Source organism: Rattus norvegicus, chromosome 10 (genome assembly GCF_021556685.1).
Source record: "Rattus norvegicus strain SHRSP/BbbUtx chromosome 10, alternate assembly SHRSP_T2T, whole genome shotgun sequence".
Classification (NCBI taxonomy): domain Eukaryota; kingdom Metazoa; phylum Chordata; class Mammalia; order Rodentia; family Muridae; genus Rattus; species Rattus norvegicus.
This window is the reverse complement of record NC_141543.1, coordinates 110,996,067-111,007,097: the sequence shown is the minus strand read 5'-3', so window position 1 is coordinate 111,007,097 and position 11,031 is coordinate 110,996,067.

The following is an 11,031-nucleotide window of genomic DNA, read 5'->3' as shown; positions in this document are numbered from 1 at the left end:
CCTTTTTATACACACGGTACAATCGAATACTGAATTAAAAATTTTTAATTAAAAAGAGGGTAAGAGGCTTTACCCACTTAACAGCCCCACGTGCTACACTACATTTAGCTATGCTAACTTTATTATTTTTTCTTTTTAAAAGATAACTTCTTGGGCTGGAGAGATGGCTCAGCGGTTAAGAACACCCGACTGCTCTTCTAGAGGTCCTGAGTTCAATTCCTAGCAACCACATGGTGGCTCACAACCATCTGTAAAGAGATCCGATGCCCTCTTCTGGTGTGTCTGAGGACAGCTACAGTGTACTTATATATAATAAATGAATAAATCTTAAAAAAAAAAAAAAGATAACTTCTTTTCTGATGCCCAAAAGCACTTTTGCCCTAAAAGAGACACGACTTAAGTAAATGCTAACTTAAAAGAAATAAGCCTGATGTTCTGGTAACATCGAGGCGAGGTCATGCTTGTCATCACAAAAGAAAAAAAAAAAAAAAAAAAAAGAGCAAAGTCCCAGATGACTCCACACTGAAGCATTCAACCAGGACCCGTTGGGATATCCTGCCCATTACGAGTTCGCAGGCTGCGAAGGTGTGCCTCTGTGTTCTCAATTGTTAGTTGCTCTGCCGGAGGCGCCAGGCTAGCAGGACGCATTGAAGTTTGTTGCTTCCTCACTTGCCCAAAAAGAAAAGGCAAGGGGCGGTGGGGGAGGTCACTGAGCCCTTCCTCTGGCTCAAAGGCAGCACAGGGAGGGAATTTTGCATGCTGATTGATTTAGAACAGTAGCTACGGAATCCCGCCCACTATGCTAATAGATTTTTTTTTTTTTTTTACACTTGTTGTTCGAGGAATTAAAGTGCGGGCAGCTGGAGCAAGGGTAAAGAGTGTGGAGAGGAGCAGGACCAGAGGAACGAAGGGAGGTAAAGGAGAGACAGCCGCGTGGTGGGGACGCAGTGGTAGGGGAATCGGGTTAAGTTGGCGAGAAACTGCCACAACTAAAGGCCAGCACGTTATACTATACAGATGTCTTTGAGCCATTATTGATAAACCCGAAAAGTCTCTGCAATAAGGACATCGAGAGACCACTGGACAAATGAAACCTGTGAGGGCTGAAGTCCAGTCCATCCAAAAGAGACGTCGGAGAGAAAGAGACTCATCACAATGACTTTGGGGAAACAATGACTGGCCCAGAAAATGATACACATTAACTCTCAGCCTGCCAGTGAAGAATCCAAACGCCTTTTGTCAAGGGATACAAGACACTTGTGATAAAAGACCACAACACTGTTCCGTCGCGCTAGGGATTGCTTTTATGCTTAGTGACTATTCCAGGAATAGTTACTGGAACTCACAGTCTCTAAAATGGCCTGTACAGTCGGTAAAACTGCTAATATTACAGCAGGACCTTTAGCAGAAATCAACCAAGAGCCAGTTTCATAACACAGACCTGCTACAAACTATTTGTTGCACAAGCCTAACTTTGGTCATCAACAATCTCCTGGCACTTGTTGCTTTTATAGGTCAGATTTTTCTCCTGCTGCTGGTGATCAAATTAGTGATTTGTACAGAGAGATAGACAGGATCTCTCATGATTTTTGAGTGGCCCTTGTGCCTACGATCATTTCCTCCTTTCCTCGGTCCTCTGTTGGCTATTTTTATAATTTTCTTACACTTGTCTGTATCAATTAGGCTAGCCACAGAGACAGTGCACCATCCAAGGCCTCTATTACAGCTGCAATTTTTTTTTCTTTAAAAACTTAGAAATGAGGAGACATAGAGGCAAAAAAAAAGGCCTTTACACACAGATAAAGACCGGAGAAGCCAGCAGAGTTAAAACACACAGCTTACCTTCTCAATGGGATAAGGACTCAGACGCTCTTCCTAGCAGGTCAGGAATGATAGAGTTTTATACCCCAGTGATCCTTTGCTGTCTGATGAGACAGGCTCTGCCCATATCTCCAGAATTCACTTATCCCAGACCCTTTCCCCTTGGAACCTCAAGCATTACTTTTAGACCATAAAACCATCGTTATGATTGATATCCCACTGGCTAAGTAACTGCTATGTTATCTTACAGATGAGCTAATCCTAACACCCACAGGCCTTAGGTTTGCCTCAGTCAAGTTCTTTGACTCTAAATCTTGGGTACTACCTCTGATTCCATTCTAACTATTGCTATCTAATACTTTTTTTCCCCAAAAAATTGTGCTGTGCCTAAATATTGCTAAAGAAAAATGATCTGGACCAGACTCTAGAAGTCTCGTTCGGCACCAATGACTGGTTGTGATAACATTGTGTTGAGCCTAGTTTCATTCTTACCTGGCCCTGAAGATTTTTCCCCTGCCTGCTGTAAAGCCTGCAAGGGAGTGACACACAAAGCTGCCAGAAACACCTGAGCTCCAATTCCAAACCATTCGCACCTTATGAATTTCGGTGTTTTAGATACAAAGTTTTCTCTTCCAGAAACATAATGTCTGCTGTAGAGAACGGAGACTTTTGTATAAATGTGTGGCTGTGTTGAGAAGGTGGAGATGGGGGGTTGGGGATTTAGCTCAGTGGTAGAGGGCTTGCCTACCAAGCCGAAGGCCCTGGGTTCGGTCCCCAACTCAAAAAAAAAAAAAAAAAAAAAAAAGAGAAGGTGGAGATGGGAGGCTTCCCAGGGTTTGCTGGCTGGGTCAGCTTGGTCTAATTGGCCAGCCCCAAGTCACAGTGAGAAATCTTTTCTCAAAAACAAACAAACAAACAAACAAACAAAAAGGTCGGAGGCTGGAGAGATGACTCAGTGGTTAAGAAAACCCACTACTGGTTGGGGATTTAGCTCAGTGGTAGAGCGCTTGCCTAGCAAGCTCAAGGCCCTGGGTTCAGTCCCCAGCTCCGAAAAAAAGAGGGAAAAAAAATCAAAACACTAAAAAATGAAAAAAATAAAAACAAAAATGAGAATAAAAAAAAAAGAAAAAAGAAAACCCACTACTGTTCCAGAGGTCCTGAGTTCAATTCGCAGCAACCACATGGTGGCTCACAACCATCTGTAATGGGGACCCGATGCCCTCTTCTGGTGTGTCTGAAGACAGCTACAGTGTACTCATATACATAAAATAAATAAATAAATCTTTAAAAAGCAAAACAAAGGTCAAAGGCTGTTGAGCTACATTACCCAAAGTTGAACCACACACTCTGCCCAGGAAGACTGGCTTCCTTTCTTTTTATTTGTTTTAAAGATTTATTTATTTATTATATATGAGTACACTGTAGCTGTCTTCAGACAAACCAGAAGAGGGCATCAGATCTCATTACAGATGGTTGTGAGCCACCATGTGGTTGCTGGGATTTGAACTCAGGGCCTATTGGGAGAGCAGCCAATACTCTTAACCTCTGAGCCATCTCTCCAGCCCCCGAAGACTGGCTTTCTTTGACCCAACTTGGTGGGAAAATAGAAAAGTGTACAACAGGTCTGGAAAGATGGCTCTGTGGTTAAGGACTCTGCTACTCTTGCAGTGGACACACGTTTCCCTGCCAGAATTCATGTGGCAGCTCACAGAGGTCTTGTGGCTTTAGTTTCAGTGGCTCCAACACCCCTTCTGGTTTCTGTGGCACTGCACACACACGGTACACACACATTCTAGGAAAACACCCATACAGGTAAAATTAAAATAAATCTTAAAACAACCCAGGAAAGAATTAGTCACTGTGGTTCATGCCTTTAATTCAGCCCCTTGGGAGGCAAAAACCAGGCAGATCTCTATGACTTTGAGGCCAGCCTGGTCTACATATTGAGTTTTAGGAGAGCCAGGGCTACATACAGACTCTGTATCAAAACAAAACAAAACAAAACAAAACAAAACAAAACAAAACAAACAAACAAACAAAAAAAAACCCAAAAAACAAAAACAAAAAAATTTTTGAGGAATATTAAGATGATGTGGACAAATACCCTCTTCTCACCTCCTCTCATCTTTTTGTCTCACCTGCTCAGAATGTTTACAAAACAGAAGAACTGACTTCACAAGGATGATATTCTTGTTGAGAAATCACAACACAGGGACAGCAATGCCTGCTGAGATAAACCTGTTGGATTAGCCCCAGAATCGAACTCCAGGTCAGAATATGCATTTTAAGGCATGTGATCTTTGGCGCTCTTGTTTATTTGGAGAAGGACTCACTAGTTAGTCCTGGTTAGCTTGGAGCTCACAAGAAAGCTCAAGCTAGACTCATACTGTGATCTTTCTGCTTTGTCTCCAAGTACTGGACTTACAGGGATGAGCTGCTCTGTCCAACTTCCGGTTTTACCCTGATGGGCACCTGGTTCCCATCTGTAAGCTTGAATAGTGCACCACACAAGACTTAGAACCTCATCTACCCAAGGACATTCAGTCAAACAAATTAACCTAAAGCCACAAACTACTTACAGCGACAGGTGTGAACACACACACACACACACACACACACACTTGTTTTTGTTAAGAGTTATGTTTATGAGTGTTCTATCTGCACGTACACCTACATGCCAAAAGAAGATAGCAGAACTCATTACAGAAGGTTGTGAGGCACCATGTGATTTGCTGGGACTATGAACTCAGGACCTCTGAGAGAACACCCTGTGCTCTTAACCACTGAGCAATCTCTCCAACCCCTGTTTTCTGCTTTCTTTAAAGACAGGGTCCTCCTGTGTAGTTCTGGTTGTCCTGGAACTCAACAGAGACACATCTGCCTCTACTTTGTTTCGGTTTGACACCTCTGTAATTCTCTCCTGCAGTGATGTTAAGTGTAAGTGATAGAGTAGAGACCTCTAGGGATCTGCAGCAGCAAGGCCAGAACAGGGTGGCAGGAGCTAGTACTCAGGGGCCTTTTTCCCTTTGTGAAGTCATTTGCAAAAGGTAACAGTTAGAGGCACCAATATAAATTTGTAGCTGTCCGAGTAGAGGAAGTGTTCAGGAAACAGGTTTCTTGTGCAGCTCCTTGGTAGAGTGCTCCGCTTTCTGTCAGCAAGCTCCTAGTCTCCATGCTTCCTCTATAAAAGGAAGATAAGGCAAACCAATCAGGTGGGATCCGCCTTGAAACCGTGTTTTTAGGTGCTGGGGAGACCGCACAGAGGTTTTGCGCACTTGCTGCTCTTGCAGGGGATCTGGATTCTATTCCAAGCATGGTGGCTCCCAAACATTGTAACTTCAGTTCCAGGGGAACTATTGGCCTTCTTCTGACACCGATGGGCACCAAGCACACAAGCAGTGCACACACTTGCACCGCAGTTAAAGCATTCAAACACAGAACAAAACAAAAAAAAAAAAAAAAAGGTTTGTTTGTTCAGACAGAGTTTCTCTAAAACTATGGCTGTCCTGGAACTTGCACTGTAGACCAAACTGGCCTCACACTCATGGAGATCTGCCTGCCCCTGCCTCCCAAGTGCTGGGGTTAAACGTGTGCAACACCACACCTAGCTTCATGTAAAACTTTTTTAAAGCTGGGTGGTGATGGCACATACCATTAAATCCCAGCACTTGGGAGGCAGAGGAAGGTGGGTCTCTGAGCTCAAGGCCAGACTGTTTTACAAAGCTAGTTGGAGGACACACCAGGGCCACACTGAGAAACCCTGTTTCAAAAAACAAAACAACAAAGTTTAAGAGTAAAAATGATCTTGTTAGAATTTCCCCTGAGACAATACAGGAGCCACATTGTTGTTAGTGAAGGAGCCACATTGTTAGAACTGTTATTAAGTGTTTATACCTCACAAGGAAAAGGTTCTGTTTCCTAAACTGAATATGTATTGGGTTTTAACCTGTGCTAACCTTGCAACAGCACCACTTTGCCTAGCTAAATCTGTGAACACCTATGCAGATGCCCTTTCCACAGGGTGGATTTTGCCCTTCTCTACCCCACAGGCAGCTTTGAGATGAATCCCCTTCTCTTCTGTCCAGGTGCTAACAGCCTCAACAAGTAGCATTTTGAAACCTCAAAACCCACCCCTAAGGGGCTGGGGATTTAGCTCAGTGGTAGAGCGCTTACCTAGGAAGCTCAAGGCCCTGGGTTCAGTCCCCAGCTCCGGGGGGGGGGGGGGGGGACCCACCCCTAGTGACACAACTACCCTATCAAGGCCACAGCTACTCCAACCAGGCCACACCCACTCCAGCCCGGCTGTGGGAGCTGAATTGGATTTGGGCCTAGTTGCCTTGTCACTGTGTGGCCTTAGTCTTAGATTGTAGGATCAAAAGCCTCTCCCTGTAATTTACAGCACAAGAAGTTTGCATTCATGGAATGTTTTCAGCCTGAACAAGACCCTTCTGGGTCTCCAGCAAGGTTTGACCCCTGCTGAGCCCTGCCCTTGCATGTGGAAGCTTTTTGTTCCCAACTCAGGAACAGTCTGGCCAGGTACTTCTCACCTGAGTCAGAATTAGGCTGGCCTTCCTGGCTATTTCCCTAATTTATTCAGGCCACATTGTCGGTCCTTTGTTACCGTAGTCTCAGCCAGGGTTCCCCACTGTGCTTGGCCAATACCTGCTAAGTGGTGTTCTTTGGATATATAGTTTGGTCAATAAAGAAACCAGAGGCTCTCTTCCTCTTCTGGCTTGACACGAATAACCTGTGTGTGTGTGTTTCTTTCATCCACAGGCTTTCGCCCGATTCTCGGTACCCTGTCGGTGCTAGCACCGACACCAGGCCACACCTCCTAATAGTGCCACTCTCTAGGGTCCTATGTGGGTCATTTTTATTCAAACTACCACAGTTCACACACTGGCCCCTACAGACTTCTAGCCATATCATAATAATAATAATAAAAATGCATTCAATCCTACTTGAAAACTTCTCATAGTCTATCACAGAATCAGTGGTTTTGAAAAGTCCAAAGCTCAAAGTTTCTTCTGAGACTGGTGCGTCTCTTAACTGTAATCCCCTGTAAAATCAAAATCGAAACCAGAGCCAGGCATGAAACCAACCTAAACCAACCCAAACCCAAACCAAAACCCACTACAAGGCAGCCTCTAATTTTTTTGCCTAAGACCAAGAGTGGGCTGTTGCCAAAGCTCAGGAATAGACAGTTTTTGTTTTTTGTTTTTTGTTTGTTTGTTTGTTTGTTTTTGACAGGGTTTCTCTGTGTGGCCTGGCTGTCTTGTATTCTTTGTGGACCATGCAGGACTTGAAACTCAAGAGATGCCTGCCTCTATCTCTGGAGAGGTGGGATTGAAGGCCTGTGTCACCTCTGCCTGGCTTGGCCAAAGACCACAATTACACCCATTTTAGATCAGGGTCAGAGTAAGCAGAATAGCCTTGCAGGATTTTTTCGGGTAGAACATAGTAGCTACTTCGAATACAGCATGACAATTTTAATTTATACATTTATGAGTTATTACAGCCTATGTTTAGTTGATACGAATGTTTGTAGCTGGCATTAGCTGCTTTGTGGGTTCCTTTTTCCCCCTACCCTTCACAGGAATCCTTCATCTGCCCAGACAGTGCACGAAGACCTTAAACCGGTACCGAAAAACACAGACTACAAGGCTTAATTCACACACACTCACACACAGCCGCCGCTTTCCAGCACTCACACTAACGAACCTCCAAGTGGCATTCGGGGTTCGGGGGGGGGGTCACGCTCTGATCCCGGACGAGCCCCCAAATGAAAGAGCATACCCCTAAACGGGGAGCTGCGTCTCTTGCTCCGATCTCGGGGTGGGGTGCCCCCAGGAATCACGAGTAGCCAATCTTGATGTAACAGCAAGAGGTAGCTTTTATTAACGAGACCCCTATTATCGGGATCCCGGGTCGATACGTATCTCACACAGGAGACAGAGGAATCGACCCCGAGCCTCCAAACTTGGGGGTTTATGTAGGGGAGGTTAGGGGCATTCGAGAGGGTACACATGATTGGTCAATTCAAATGGTGCACAGTTACTTTTGGCGCGAAATTACATCAGCAAGGAGTACATGCTCTCTAGCAGCTCGGCAGGCAGGTAGGGTGGCTCATCTCACTCAGGGGGGTGAAGGAAGGGGAGGGGGTGGCTACAGATGGTCAATGTCCTTGGGGCTGATAGCTGGTTTGGCAAGTCCTATCTCTGGCTCTCCCTCAGGCACGTCCAGCCCTGCACATCCGGACTCTGACAATGAGTAACCTTTTTAAAATTCTAGTTCTACAACCCCTTTTCTTCTACCCTTTCAACCTCCCCCAACACTAGACAGGAGAGAAAAAGAGAAGAGAGAGGAAAAAAAGAGATCTCTGTGATGGTCTGAATAAGCTTGTTTAGGCAGTGGCACTATGAGGAGGTGTGGCCTTGTTGGAGGAGGTGTGTCCCTGTGGGTGTGGGCTTTAAGACCCTCCTCCTGGGGTTGGGGATTTAGCTCAGTGGTAGAGCGCTTGCCTAGGAAGCGCAAGGCCCTGGGTTCGGTCCCCAGCTCCGGAAAAAAAAAAAAAAAAAAAAAAAAAAAAAAAAAAAAAAAAGACCCTCCTCCTAGTCACATGGCAGCAGTCTTCTCCCTTTCGCCCTCTGGTCATGATGCAGAACTCTCAGCTCCTCTACCATCAGACTGTCGTGTTCCCACTTTGATAATAAGGGACTGAACCTCTGACCTGTAAGCCAGCCCCAATTAAATGTCCTTTGTAAGAGTTGTCTTGGTCATGGTGTCTCTTCACATCAATGGAAACCCTAGCTAAGGCAATCCCTGAATAAAGTCAGGGGTCCCAAAAGGGGTGATTTTATCTTTAGACTAAGGGGCATAGAGTTCCTTGGGGCAAATTTGATCTCCACCATCTGAATAACTAACAACTTCTTCTTCTTCTTCTTCTTCTTCTTCTTCTTCTTCTTCTTCTTCTTCTTCTTCCTCCTCCTCCTCCTCCTCCTCCTCCTCCTCCTCCTCCCCCTCCTCCTCCTCCTCCTCCTCCTCCTCCTCCCCCTCCTCCTCCTCTTCCTCTTCCTCCTCCTCCTCCCCCTCCTCCTCCTCTTCCTCTTCCTCCTCCTCCTCCCCCTCCTCCTCCTCCTCCTCTTCCTCCTCCTCTTCTTCCTCTTCCTCTTCCTCCTCCTCCTCCTCTTCTTCTTCTTCAGGTTTATTTATTATTTATATATAAGTACACTGTAGCTGTCTTCAGAAACACCAGAAGAGGGCATCAGATCTCATTTCAGATGATTGTGAGCCACCATGTGGTTGCTGGGATTTGAACTCAGGACCTCTGGAAGAGCAGTCAGTGCTCTTAACTGCAGGACCATCTCTCCAGCCCTAACTTTTTCTTCTTGTTTCTTCTTTGTGCACAATTACTTAACAAAACGCAACCAATCGGCATCCCACCCTGCCTGTCTGAAAAGTTCCCAGAATTACAAAAGTTATTCGAAGAAACAATCTGCAGGTGGTAAAACCACACCCATCAGAGGATGGGGAAATCATAGTCAGCTACTGTGAAGCAGGCCCATATTCCTACGCCTGGGATTCAAACGAAAACATATGCTTATATTCTTTTTTTTTTTTTTACAGAAACTAAAATTCTAAAATTCTCGCTGCACTACGTCTTTTCTCTTCCATGACTACTGCTTACCCACACGCAGTACTGAAAGCAGACTTAGGGCTTCTAAGAGATGCATGATCTTTCCAGGGATTGAGGCCACCAACTTGATTACGACATTTTCCTCGGAAGCGAGGATGGTAAGTTCGGCAAGCGTCTAAAAGTGCCCCACTGTTCTCTGAGGCTGGGCAAGCCCCCAGGTGCCCTTTGTGCTTCCTCCCTCATGTGCTCAGCCTCTGTGGTCAGGCCTTATGGTTAGGAGGTGAGAAACAAACCCATGAGAGCAATTTTAACCATCCCTCTTCCCCAGGGGAGGGACATGATGCAAAGCTTGCACCATGTAGCCTAATAAACGTGAAGCGGTTTCCTGTGTTCCCTTGTACCTCAGTCATACAACACTGGCCCGTTCTCCTCATACACCACCCACAGGGACGGTCCTGATGTTTTTACTCTTTCATGGTGCCACGTGATCCCAACTCCTTCAGTGTCTGAGCTCCTGTGTACGGCCGAGGGGGATCAGCCAGTGTAGCTTCTTAATGGAATATGCTCCTCCTGGGGCATACCTGATCTTGTGGTTCATCCTGTACGTCAAGCACTCAGGGGATCAATCCTGGGCACTGTTCTATACTTGTTAACCAATCTCCTACCCTCACTGCCGAGAGCTCTCAGGTCTGGGCCCACTGTTTCTCTGCATTGTGTGCGATCATCCTTGAGACCAGGCATAACCGTCCTTCAGTTAATAGACCTTCAGCGTCTCTATTCTAGCTGTAAACTGTGGGGCACAGTGGGGATTCTCCTGTAGGAGTAGGCAGAGTTGTCGCGCTGTATGATTCCACATCGGCAATGGTTTTGTCCAAGGAATTAATTTTGTTTAGAGAGACTGTAGCCCACACAAAATCTCCCAAAGGAAAAAAAGAGAAACACATAGTGAGAATCTCTCTCTCTTTGTTTAAAGATTTGTGTATTTATTATATATAAGTACACTGTAGCCGTCTTCACTTCAGACACACCAGAATAGGGCATCAGATCTCATTACAGACGGTCGTGAGCCACCATGTGGTTGCTGGGATTTGAACTCAGGACCTCTGGAAGAGCAGTCAGTGCTCTTAACCACTGAGTCATCTCTCCAGCCTGGGAATCTTTAAACAGGGAATTAAAAGGCTGCTAGAGAACTGTGATCCTCAATGTCCATACGCTGGAACCTTGTCAAACTGCACTGGTTGCCATGTGACCCACACCACAGTGTCCCTGCATGGACTTCCAGAGAGACCATTGTGTAAAGCTGTGAAGGGGAAGCCTGGATGGCCTTGGAGACTCCGAGATGTTGGAGATGCCAGAGTTGTGGGATACTGGCTGAGGAAAGCTGCTAACGTTGTGGAACCAGCTGAGAGAAGTGTGTTGTAGTCAACAGAGCTGAAGGTGCTGGAAACCTGAAGGGCACTCTGACGTCAGACACAGGGATGCAGAATTCGGAGTTTGCCCAGGTGGCTTTTTGGGGAGAGGGGGGTTGAGACAGAGTTTCTCTCTGCAACAGCCCTGGCTGTCCTGTTCTTGCT